Raw genomic sequence first — 13953 nt, forward strand, 5'->3', positions numbered from 1 at the left:
TAAGTTGCAATGTTTATATTTCTCATATGATGCATATGGTGTCTTGCATTGCTTAGTTTAGACATCATATGCACAATATTGAATTATATCTGCTTAGTTTAGAGATCATACATGCGAGTGCCAGCTGCTTAGTATATGAATCAATTATGTCAATTATATCATGCCATCCTGTATACTTAGACAACATGTATGTGAATTATTTCATCCCAACCTATTTTAGAAAGACATCATATAGTTTTGTCATGTCATCCTGTTTAGGTACTCATCATATGTTGAATTATGCCATTATATCCTGTTTAGTTAGGCATCATATATGTGACATTGTGTCATGCTGTCCTGTTTGGTTAGACAACATATATATGAATTACCACATCTGTCTATCATACAATGTCTGTACGTTCAATTTCTTTTCTTGTTTATCAGCCATTTGAATTGGAGGGGGTGATGGCAGTATCTAAGGGAGCAAAAACCCGTTCTTCACAAAAGACAGTGCTACCCGTCGATGCAGATAGAACCATGGTTGTACTGGCCCACAAACTAGCCCCACCACACATAATCGAGACTCTTCCAGATTGCACACTTACACAGTTGGGCAGAGAACCAGCTACAACCCATCTAACCGCAACCCCAGCGGATAGTAACCCACTTATAGTTGACAAAGCACCATGTCCACCATAGAGTACCCCCACACGAGCAGTTTGTAAAGCTACTGCAGTGCCCAAAGCACGAAGACCACCACAGCTAACCCAAACTCCACGTTTAAAGCAGAAGAGCAACTATTCTCAGGTCAGATTTTGTAGCTATGGTCCATACTCCTTTGCTGTTGCATCACTGTATTTACTCATACCAACTACTTTCGAATTTGAAGGATCCAATTGAAACTCCAATGGTGCAACAGGTATGTTTTAAACCTATTTCTTTAACTCGATTGATGTTCTGACTTGTTGCTCTATGTTGATTTCAGTTTAAGTTGTATAAACAGTTATGTTCTCATGTGATGCACATTACAAGTGTTGCCAATGTTGTGTAGTTTCTCACACTTATATTCTGTCTATGCTGATGTGTCTTAAAAATATATGAGTTGAACTGTGTCTCTATCTTGATTAGGGAACATAAACTAGAATGATATGGACAATACAGTGACCATAGTACATAGATATATGTTTGTTTCATGCTGTTATCCTGTCCACCTTACTACTGAACCGGTTTACCAAAATGAGTTTCGTATACTACAAGCTAAACCTATGATGTGTCTGCTTGTTTCTCTTGTAGTATGCAAACAGAATATTGGAGAACAGCACCCCACTATGCGATGGTAGAGAAAGTAATGCAGGTAAGGTTCAAGATAGTGAGACAACCCTGTTGGTCTCCAAGAAAGGTGATAAAAACGATCTTGTAGACAGTGAGAAAACCCCACAGTCCTGCGTTGATGTAGTGTTCGAGTTACTGGCCAGTACCGCTGGCACAAGCTCTTCGAACTCGCTACCTGAATCACTTTGGCTTCTTCAGTCTCAGCTACAAGCTGAAAGGCATCAGTCAGCTGTGCTGCGGCAAGAAGCCGAAGGACTGAGGAAGTCCCTGCAGAATTCAGATGCGTACTTTCTTGTGCAACAGCAAGCGCTGGAGGATTTAAGCGCCAAACAAGAGAAAGTTAATAAGCTTGCAAAGCATCTTGCCAGCATTATGGGTACCCAGGATATTGTTTCTTGAACTCTTCTGAAGTGGTTTCAGTTCTGGACTTGTTTTGCTGCGGCGTTTATATGCTGCTTTGTTCCCTATATTTGCACTGGTGGCGAACTTTGATGCCCAGTGGATGTAATATGTGTAATAGCCGTGATAGCCTAGCATAAGTTGCTTGCTTATTTATTTCCTTGTTGTCTTGTTTATTTGTTTGCTTGTAGTCAGTGCAGTTCTTTTTCTGCGGTTTGCTAGTGGCTGCAATAACCTATTTTTTAAAACTAGGCCACAATAACCATGGGCTAATATTTACTGTAGTGACACTGGGGCTCCTATGGGTCGTAGAAACAGTGGGCCTTCTACGGGCCGTAGAAACAGTAGGCCTTCTATGGGCCGTAGAAACAGTAGGCCTTCTACGGGCCGTAGAAACAATGGGCCTTCTACGGGCCGTAGAAACAATGGGCCTTCTACGGGCCGTATCATCAATGGGCCTTATACGGGCCGTATGATCGATTGGCCAAACATGGGCCAATAACAGGCCGCATTATGGCCGTAAACGGGCTAGAGTTGGAATCGTCCGTTCATGGGCCGACCATAACGGGCCATCGTTAATAGGCCGTATTTGATGACGCTATGAAAACGGCCCAACATATTAACGGACCACAAACGGGCCGACTGTAACCACGGGCTGAATTTGGCCCACAAGCAGAAAATGACAGTAACGGGCCGTAAGTAAACGAATGCTGGAAATGAGCCCAAGAATAAATGGGCTCTGAGAAGGCCGAAAGATAACATGGGCTGGAAACGGCCCAACGGAATAACGGGCCGTTAATGGGTATAAAGTGATACACTGTTCATTACGGGCCAGTTTCACCACGGGCCGTTAATGGGTGTAAAGTGATACACTGTTCATTACGGGCCAGTTTCACCACGGGCCGTTAATAGGCCAAGAGTTACATAGGGCCTCATATGGGCCGAAAGACATCATGGGCCATACATGGGCCAGAAGTGAGAACGGGCTGGAATCATATTGGATGGCCCAGATGACGCTACTGGGCCTAATTCGGATAGGGCGTAACGGGCCTTGGGTTAGCGGGCTGTAAATGAGCTATATGCGAGCATGCCGTTAACAGGCTTTCCATGGGCCGGCCCGCCACCTTTTGACCAAGTCAAATGGGCCGGCCTTTTCACAGGAATGGGCCTCTGTTGGGCCGTGCCACGTGTCGACGTATCATAGGCGCCTTTTGTCCAATGAGTGGATGACATCTGTCCCAACGATGAGCCGACACGTGTTTCCTCCAGCCAATGATGATTTTACACGTGGAAAATCCCCATTGGTCGGGGCTGTTAACGAGTTATCGGATCCAAAACCTGACTCGATAGCTTAACGGCGTTCCGTTACGGTGGATGCCACATGTCGGTCACCCTTGACGAAAGCACTTCTGTGACGCGCGATTTATCGTCATGGAAGTGGACACTTCCGTGATGATAATTTTGGTAATGTCATGGAACACTTCTACGACAGCACAGGTATGACTATCTTGATTCTGTCATAAATTTGTCATGGATGTACATGCATGACAAAAAACGCGACCTACTGTGACAAACACGTATCATCACAGAAGTGTATTTTTTTTGTAGTGACATCTGCAGCACCGGCCTCCATCTGCCTGCCAGCCGGCTGCAATAGAGGCAATCTGCTTAGATGAGAGGTTGTCCTAGAGGAGGCCATGACAGGCGTGGTGCAAACTACCGAGAGGAGGAAGGAAACAAAAAGTGATGGATGCAGCTATGGTCGGGCCGATGGTTTATATAGCGACGGGGTGGCAGGGCAACCGGCGACATGGCTAATGGTGGGTGGTATACGGATGGACGGGTGGCGCGGGGCTTACCATTTCTCGGCAACCGCACGCATGTTTAATGTAGGCAGGCTGACAGGCAGGCTTGATGTCTACTACACAACCTTCTTCTTGTAGACGTTGTTGGGCCTCCAAGTGCAGAGGTTTGTAGGACAGTAGCAAATTTCCCTCAAGTGGATGACCTAAGGTTTATCAATCCGTGGGAGGTGTAGGATGAAGATGGTCTCTCTCAAACAACCCTGCAACCAAATAACAAAGAGTCTCTTGTGTCCCCAACACACCCAATACAATGGTAAATTGTATAGGTGCACTAGTTCGGCGAAGAGATGGTGATACAAGTGCAATATGGATGGTAGATATAGGTTTTTGTAATCTGAAAATATAAAAACAGCAAGGTAACAAGCGATAAAAGTGAACACAAATGGTATTGCAATGCTAGAAAACAAGGCCTAGGGTTCATACTTTCACTAGTGCAAGTTCTCTCAACAATAATAACATAACTGGATCATATAACTATCCCTCAACATGCAACAAAGAGTCACTCCAAAGTCACTAATAGCGGAGAACAAACGAAGAGATTGTTGTAGGGTACGAAACCACCTCAAAGTTATTCTTTCTGATCGATCTATTCAAGAGTCTGTAGTAAAATAACACGAAGCTATTCTTTCCGTTCGATCTAACATAGAGTCCGTACTAGAATAACACCTTAAGATACAAATCAACCAAAACCCTAATGTCACCTAGATACTCCAATGTCACCTCAAGTATCCGTGGGTATGATTATACGATATGCATCACACAATCTCAGATTCATCTATTCAACCAACACATAGAACTTCAAAGAGTGCCCCAAAGTTTCTACCGGAGAGTCAAGACGAAAACGTGTGCCAACCCCTATGCATAGATTCCCAAGGTCACGGAACCCGCAAGTTGATCACCAAACATACATCAAGTAGATCACGTGAATATCCCATTGTCACCACAGATAAGCACGGCAAGACATACATCAAGTGTTCTCAAATCCTTAAAGACTCAATCCGATAAGATAACTTCAAAGGGAAAACTCAATCCATTACAAGAGAGTAGAGGGGGAGAAACATCATAAGATCCAACTATAATAGCAAAGCTCGCGATACATCAAGATCGTGCCGAATCAAGAACATGAGAGAGAGAGATCAAACACATAGCTACTGGTACATACCCTCAGCCCCTAGGGTGAACTGCTCCCTCCTCGTCATGGAGAGCGCCGGGATGATGAAGATGGCCACCGGTGAGGGGTCCCCGCTCTGGCAGGGTCCCGATTGGTTTTTGGTGGCTACAGAGGCTTGCGGCGGCGGAACTCCCGATCTATTCTGCTCCTCGATGGTTTTAGGGTATATGGATATATATATATATAGGTGAAAGAAGTCAGTCAGGGGAGCCACGAGGGGCCCACGAGGATGGAGGGCGCGCCCAGGGGGGTGGGCGCGCCCCCTGCCTCGTGCCTTCCTCATTGCTTCCCTTACGTAGACTCCAAGTCTTCTGGATTGCTTCCGTTCCAAAAATAACTCTCCCGAAGGTTTCATTCCGTTTGGACTCCGTTTGATATTCCTTTTCTGCGAAGCATTGAAACAAGGGAAAAAATAGTAACTCGCACTGGGCTCTGGGTTAATAGGTTAGTCCCAAAAATAATATAAAAATGCATAGTAAAGCCCATTAAACATCCAAGATGGATAATATAATAGCATGAATACTTCATAAATTATAGATACGTTGGAGACGTATCAAGGTTGTCGTTTGAACGCGGGGCAGCCTCATGCACTGGGAAGCGGCGAGGGCGGCACTCTTGGCCGATGCGTCGTTTCAATGCTGAAGTGCCGTGAGGTGAGAGGTCGCGCCGCTTTGAGCCGACATGTATGCGATACTAGTGCTCTAGAGCGGCGCAGACCTTCTCAGGCGGGAAACCGCGCGGGGGCGGGAGGGGGTTTTGGTGGACCTGTGTAGTCAGCAATGGGCACGTTAGCGGTCTGGACGCCCGCAAAGCACTAGTTTATCTCCGGTGTGCGGGAAAAAACACGTCTGGACCGGCTTATGGTTCAGGTTGGAGATGCCCTTATTTAACAAGGGGTGTGTCTAAGTCAAGTGATATAAAATGTAAGAAAGAAAAAAGAAAAATTGATAAGAAATTTTTGCACAGATCTCAACGTAAGATCATACAAACATAACATCGACGTCGACTTGGTTAATTCCTAGTCGACCGAGACGTAGCAATCCCATTTAACAAGGACGTTTTTTTTGTGATTCAAACAAGAGCTTCATCATTAACTAGTATCATGATTACAATCTTGTCTAGTACACAGAAGGATGCTATCCGGCACCTGGTGTATCCAGGCACACTCCGGATTTGATTCAGAAGCAAATTTGGCAACTTTGTGAGCTGCTATATTTGCCTCCCTCTTAACATGATAAATATCAAAACCACTACATCCTTCTACCAGCTCTTGTATTTCATTGATAATCGATAAGATGCTAGCTCTATGATGTTTTCTGGATCTCCAAAAGGACACAAGCTCCTGAGAATCAATCTCCATTGTTCCTTGCCGAATATTGAGAATCTTCATCATCTTAGCTCCATCTCTACAAGCTAAAGCTTCTGCTGTTAAAACATTAGGGACTGAATCATACCATTTACTGCTCGCCGCTACTATAGTGCCATCAGCGCCTCTGATTATTACCCCTGAAGCTCCTTTTTCATCCTTTGAATTGAAGGTTGCGTCTACATTAATTTTATAGTAGCCTTCTTGTGGACGTTGTCAGTATGTCGTGGTCTTAGTTTTGGTTCCTTCTCCTTGCGGTTTTGCATTCGACATCAGATCTGATGCCATGTCATGCGCCCACCTGCAAGCTTGAGTTAGATTAGTTGAGGAATCTCCATGAATTCTATTATTTCGTGGTGTCCACACTGACCACATGCCACACAAAATATATCCTGCCTTTTTCGTTGCACATACTTCATCATCTAGAATGTCTTGGGCCCAAGTTAGGTGATGTAGTTTGGGAAGCTTAATGCCATAAAGTTTTTTAAACAAATTCCAGAAAACTCGGGCATAAGAACATTCTATCAAAGCATGGAAGATAGTATCTTCATTTGCACCACATTCAATATAGTTACTTAATTTTTTGATGTGTCTTTTTTTCAATATAGCCTTTATAGGCATGAAGCCTTTAATAACATGCCACCAGAAAGTTTTTACCTTGGGGGGAATTGACAAGCTCCAAAGTTTCTTCCATAACTTATTCTCTTCAATAGTTGAACTTTGTGCAACTCCTTGATGATGTTGACTTTCAGCCCTGAACTGCTTTGCTAAAACTCTGTAGGCTGATTTTACAGTGTAGATGCCATGTCTTTCTTCACCCCAAGCCCATAGGTCTTGGTCTAACCTTCCCAAAGGAATCTTAAGGATTTCATTTACCTCCATAGGAGATAGATTACTATTCAATTTTTGAATGTTCCAACTTCTTCCATCATCATTAATGAGCTCTGAAACTTTTTCCACAGTTGCTTCTTCGCTCTTAAATATTGGCTTGCCTCCTGGAATCCTTGGTATCCACCGATCCTTCCATATGTTGGTTGATAGACCATCACCTATTCTTTTGATTAATCCCAATTGTAGTACTGTTCTACCCTTCAAAATTGCTTGCCAAACATGCGAGCTGCCTTTTTTCTTTTTGGCATTCAGGAAATCTGTACCATGATAGTATTTCTCGGCCATTACACGTGAACATAGTGATTCTGGTTTTGCTATCAATCTCCATCCTTGTTTCCCGAACATGGCTAAATTGAATAACTGGAGATTTCTAAACCCCATGCCTCCTGCTCCTTTTGGTTGGGCAACTTCATCCCATTTCTTCCAATGCAATTTCTGCTTATCTCCATCGCCTCCCCACCAAAATCTTGACATTGATGTTGTTAACTTCTTGCATGTTGTTTTTGAGAGATTAAAACAACTCATTGAGTACAGTGGCACTGCTTGCATGACCGCTTTAATAAACACCTCTCTTCGGGCTGAACTTAACCTCTTTTCTGATCCACCTCCCGCCATGTTGCTTACTCTTGTGCACAGCTTCTCAAAAGCTCCTGTTGTACTTCTTCCTAGGGCCGTAGGGAGGCCAAGGTACTTTTCTTCGAGCGCTTCTCTTCTGATGTCTAAAGCATGCATTACTTCTTCTTTCATTTGCCGTGCTATTTGAGCTGAAGAAAATAGCAGATTTAGATTTATTCACCAATTGTCTCGAGCCTTTATTATAGATGTTCAGAATTTCTTGAATTCTCTCTGCTGCTTGCTTTGTTGCCTGAGTAAAGATAATACAATCATCAGCAAATAGAAGGTTGGAAATCCATGGAGTGTGGATACCCACCTTAATGCCTTTAGACAAGTATTGAGGACCCTTGAAATTTAATAAGCAAGAAATTCCTTCAGCGCATATGAGAAATAGGTAAGGAGATATGGGATCCCCTTGCCTCAAACCTCTTGTTGGTTTAAAGGACTTTGTCAAGTGCCCATTTATTTTCACGAAAAAACTGACTATTTCCACACATCTCATTACTAAATTCACGAACGCCGAGTGGAAGCCCAACTTTAACATGATTTTTCGAAGATATTGCCATTCGACACGGTCGTAAGCTTTAGCCATATCTAATTTTATGGCGCTTGCCCCTATTTCCCCTTTCTTCTTTCTAAGGTAATGAATGCATTCATAGGCAGTTAAAACATTATCAGTAATTAATCACCCTGAAATGAAAGCACTCTGCTCTAGGGAAATAATCTCATCCATCACAAATTTTAGTCTATTAGCTAGCACTTTAGAGCATATTTTGTAAAGGACGTTACAAAGTGATATAGGTCTGTACTGAGACAAGTCTTGGGGGTGATTTACCTTTGGAATCAGAACAAGAATGGTTTTATTGACCTCTTCTGGTAATTCACCGTCATTCGGAAATTTTAGAACAGCCGCACAAATGCTAGGCTTCAATATATCCTAGTGATTTTGATAGAACCCAGCTGTGAATCCGTCAGGACCGGGAGATTTATTTGGCTTCATAATAAATAAATGCCCACTCAACCTCATCCTGCAAGAATGGCCTGCAAAGCATATCATTCAATTCATTTGAAACCTTTGTAGGTACATAGCTTATTACCTCTTCCGTCGAGAGGTTGTCCTGGGCACTGAACAATTTTATGAAGAACTGATTTGTTTCTTCCTCCATCTCCTTCTGATTATAACATATTGTTCCATCTGACCGCTGCAAGAATTTGATCCTGTTTTGTCTAGCCCTCTCCTTACATCTCGAGTGAAAAAATGATGTATTCCTGTCCCCTTCCAAAAGTCAACCTACTCTTGATCGCTGTCGCATCATAATCTCTTCCCTCGCTAGCAATTCTGAGATTTGACCCATTAAACTTCTTTCTACTAACGACGGCCCTGTCTGCCAGCTCCTTCTTCTTACTTCCTCTAGTTGACTTCTCAGTTGTGCTAACCGGCATCTAACTGATCTAGAAGTCTGCAAGCTCCATTTTTGAAGTGATTCCTTCATGAATGAAAGGGATTTCATTACATCTTGCAGGTTTTCTCCTTTACAACACCAAGATTTGTTTATTATGTCATAATAGCCCGGCTCTCTCCTCCACATGTCTTCATACCGGAACATTTTCTTTGCTTTCACCTTTTCGCCTTGCTGTTGTTGGCCACTATCTATTAGCAATGCACAATGATCAGATTCTGTGGTTTGCAGATGTAACACTTTTATAACCCCATATTTCTGCAAAAATTTCTCATCAGCCAGCGCTCTATCTAGTCGAACTTTGATGTTCTTTCCTCCTTCTTGTCTATTGTCCCATGTATATGGGAGCCCTGTATAGCCTAAATCTGAGAAGCCACACATTTGGACTACCTCTCTAAATCCAGACATTCTCCATTCCCCTCTCTCCTTATAGCCAAAATGCTCCTCTTCTTCTAATACTTCATTAAAGTCTCCCGCACATAGCCAGGGTAAATCACTTGCACATCTTAGAAATTGAAGCAAATACCGTGATTCTTTCCTTTTTTGACTTCGTGGTTGGCCATAAAAGCCTGTAAATGTCCATTCTTCTCCCAAGTTCTCACTGAAGACAGTGACATCTATGTGAGAATTATTTTTGGTTTGTTCCTCACTATAATACCCTTTTTCCACATGAGAACTAGTTCTCCACTTAACCCTTCACTACTTACAGCTATCGCATTATCAAACCCCAATTTAAATCTCAGATTCTTTGCTCTTTCTTCAGACATCGTTGTCTCCGACAGGAAGACAAATTCTGGGCTATGCTGCTCCACCAGAAGGCGGAGCTCCTGAACTGCCTCGGGCTGCCCACACCCGCGGCAGTTCAAGCATAAGGTTTTCATTGTGACCGGCGGGGCTGCTCCACATAAGCAGCCTCCGCCGATAGTGCATTTGATAAGGAGAGTTCCATCTTTTGTTTTTGGCGCCCTCTGCATCCCTTTGGTCCAGCTGCATAAGGTTTGATGGGCCGGACTCTCTAGGTAATTCATATATTCCTCGAACAGGGACTGTCACTAAGTTTCCTTCATTCTCCAACATCCAATTTTTTTCTGCCACGGTGCCTGATTGTTGTTGACGGTTGTTACTGTTTTTCAGTGGCTTCCTCTTCCTTCCTATTACACTTTTATCCTGAGCTTGACTTGTAAAAAGAGTCATGCAAGTGTTGCTATTTTGGACACCTCCACCCTTACCTATGCCCATTTTCTCCGAAGGGTTCGACACTTCTCCTGGGATATATTTGTCCTTCTCAAAGGTCTGACTGTTAGATTGCTCCGTGGATTTTCCTTTAGAACTGGAATGAGAATCACTTCGGTATGAAGATCCACTCCAATCTGAAGTTGCCGCTGCTTGTGGAAAGGATTGAATTCTCCTCCTCCTCTCTTCTGGGGCTCTTATTGAATTATCATATTCCCATTTACCTTCTGCATCTCTTCCTGAAGGGTTTTGACATTCTAATTCAGAATGCCCCATAATTCCACATGAGAAGCAGAAGAAAGGCAACTTCTCATATTGTAGATCGTAGTATTCATCACCTTCTGAAGTTTCAATTGTGATATACCTCTTCAATGGTTTCTCAATTGGGATTTCCACTCTTGCTCTAAGATACTTACCTGCAGCATTGCCAAATTCGTCAGCATCTAATTTATCAACTTTGCCTGCAAGACCCGCTACCTTCCATCCTTTCTTTTTGTTCATCCACTTAAAAGGTATGTTTGTGGAGTAGCGGCGATCCAATTGTAGCTGCTCGGATAGCGGAAATGCGGTGGAGACAACACATGTGAGATTTGGATGGTGGTGCTATGTGCACCCGGTCTCGAGCTCCGGGGCGAAAGCCTAGGATAGACCCGAGTGGTTATTCCTGGCAATGGCGATGTTTTTCACATCGTTACCTTGTTGGAGGCATTGCTCGGATATGTTCGGACTGATTCTTCAGGGTGAAAACTTTGATACTGGCCTTTGTGGTTGGATCCGGTGACGGCGTCGCTTGAGTGTCACTTCCTTCCTGAAGGCGTTGCTGTTGAAGATCCTTGTCATCCATGTGGTGTCGATGGTTGGTGCGGATATGGTCTCAGTTGTAGTTTGTCGATCGTTCATCTGATCGCTTTGGGACTTATTTCTTGTTTCTTTTTCTTTTTTCCACACCTGCACAAAGCTTTTGGTCTTATGACTTCGCTAGTTGCCGGTGTGTTTCTATGTGTGTGTGTTGGGTTGGTTGTGTGCATCTTAGTTATGCAGAGGCCGGGTGTGTGTTCAGTGTGATGTATCATCTTGATGCTCTATTTGAGCCAATAAAATTTACCCTTTGTCGAAAAAACTTAAAAGGTATGTTTATGATCCTGACCCAAATATGCATTGACTCAAAACGCACATCTGAGGGTCTAAGATTCTTCTCAAACTCTTTCAAGAGCACTGCATGGCGCCCTACAAGCCACGGGCCGGGGTTCCATCTAGTGCCCTCTCTCTGTCTGTCTCCGTCATAAAATCCACAATGAATACGTTATCCCCCACCATTCTTGCTCTTAGCCCTTTTGGATTTCCCCAAGCTGGTTTCATAGCTCCCATGATAGTCTGCAATTGAAGAGTCTTATCTCCAAGGACGTTTGTTTCCCAGCTAAAACACAGAGTGATGGTGGCGCGGTTGGCTAGCGCGTAGGTTTCGTAGCTAAAATTGCGAGTGATCCTGAACTCGAGAGTTCGAGCCACTCTCACCTCAGCATAAAATGGCCATCTGATGATGAAAAGCTCAGGGTCGTCGCATCTCCACCTGAATCATCAGGCGTGAATCTAGCAAATCTGAACCTGGCCGCCGCATCTCCTACATCCGGGGTTCAGCCGCCGCCGGCGTAGCCATTCCTCCGCCGTCACTGCTGCGCCCTGCTCTCTCCCTACTCCTCCGCCGCTCCCAAACTTTCTCTCCTCTCCGCCGAATCCCCAGATTCAGCCCGTCCCCTCTGCCTAAGCGGCGGCACCTCTCCCCTCTCCACCGCGCAGCTCGTCGCCGCAGGTTCGTAGTACTATTTATGTTCCCCTTACTAACGCGTGCCGACCGTGCGATGTCGTGACCGGGATTGGTTACAGGGGTGGAGGAGGCGGTGCTGGGCTTCGTCGCCGGCAAGCGCAAGGCCACCGAGGTAGCCCACGCGTAGGTACTCGGTACTCCCCAACCCCATCGTCCTCGTCTTGTACTGCCTAACTTAATTCTGCTTCCTTTCCGTTCCTGAAATTAAACGCATGATTTTTTTTTTCAACTTGAATCACCTTCTAGTAGGGCAGCATTCTCGTTCCTAATTGTTATGTTTTTACCTAATTAGGGTGTGGAGAAGTATCGTTCAGAAAGGAGATTCAGTGGTCGATGCCACCGGCGGGAATGGCAACGACACGCTGGCTCTGCTTAAGATGGTGGCTGATGAGAGCAGGCGAGGGCGTGTCTATGGATTGGACATCCAAGATTCCGCGATAGACAGCACTTCCTATTTTCTGAAAATGGCCGTCGACAGCCATGAGGTATGCAACTGCAGGAAACTGTCAAATTTGTTGCTGACTTGAGTGAGGATTAACATACGTGGTTTCTCTTATTAGTTTCTTTTGAGAGTGATTATTATGTTGTAGCAATACTCACATAAGATCACCGATATCACTGCTACATTCTCATGAAATCTCACTTTGTGCAAATGTGCTGTCTGAACACTATATTCTTTGCTGCAGAGGGAGCTAGTCAAATTGTTTTGCATACGTCACAGTAGAATGGAGGATATCATTCCAAAAGATTCTCCTGTGAGGTGATCAAGTTCTTTTACTATTTCATTGGTTTTAATTATATGATTCCATTATCCTGAAATTGGCAGCTCAAGTAACTATGACCTTGAACATGTACTTTTAGGCTTGTAGCATTCAATCTGGGCTACCTTCCAGGAGGAGATAAACAAATAATCACAGTACCTGAGACAACTGAGCTGGCACTACAAGCTGCCAGCAGAATTGTTGGCTCAGGGGGACTCATAAGTGTCCTTGTCTACATTGGGCATCTGGGTGGAAGGTAAATATCAGTTGGCAACTGCTTATTGTGTCAAAGTTATCGCTAGCTGATAGCTTTTTCAATGATTGCTGATTGCCAGTGTGTCTATATATTATAGACTCTTTTTTTGAGGAATCCCGGGGAAATAGATGGCCAAGGCCAGTTAGTTACATCATCAGAAGTAGATGAGAACAAAGGTATAGCCTGTAAGAATTGGTGGCTACCTTGTGAACCGGCTTAGTAAACCGATGCGAGTAAAGTTGGTTAACAAATTCCGGACAGTAGTGGAGCTGATCAATGTCGCGGAAGACACACACATTCCTTGCATCCCAAATCTTCCATAGGGCGTTGAGGAGTGCGGTATGCCATACTGTTGCTGGTAGAGGTATAGGCGGTTGCACCTCCCAAATAGTATTGATATCCTGTTGATGTAGATCGACACCTAGGCATTGCCAAATCCATGTGGCAAAAGGGCAGTGGAGGAATAGGTGCGCAGTTGGCATCTCGGACAGGAGCTTGAGAGTCATAAGGAATAGGTTTCGTTTGGTGTTGAGGCGATTGCGGAATAGTAGCCAGCCAAACACCTTTACTTTGTTTGGCACCTTGCTTTCCCAGATTGAGGCGGCCCCTCATGCATGAGGAGGTTGTAGGCATGCTTGGTGGAGAAGAGGGCGCCTTTTTTGAGGAAGTGTTCGTCCTTACCAAGCTGCAATTCGACTATTCGAGGGAGGCCATATGGATTAGGCAATTCCACAGAGCAGATAATACACGGTCAGGCATGATTGAGGATATCTGAGTATTAGGCTCAGTGGAGTGTGAGA

Source organism: Aegilops tauschii, chromosome 1 (assembly GCF_002575655.3).
Source record: "Aegilops tauschii subsp. strangulata cultivar AL8/78 chromosome 1, Aet v6.0, whole genome shotgun sequence".
NCBI lineage: Eukaryota > Viridiplantae > Streptophyta > Magnoliopsida > Poales > Poaceae > Aegilops > Aegilops tauschii.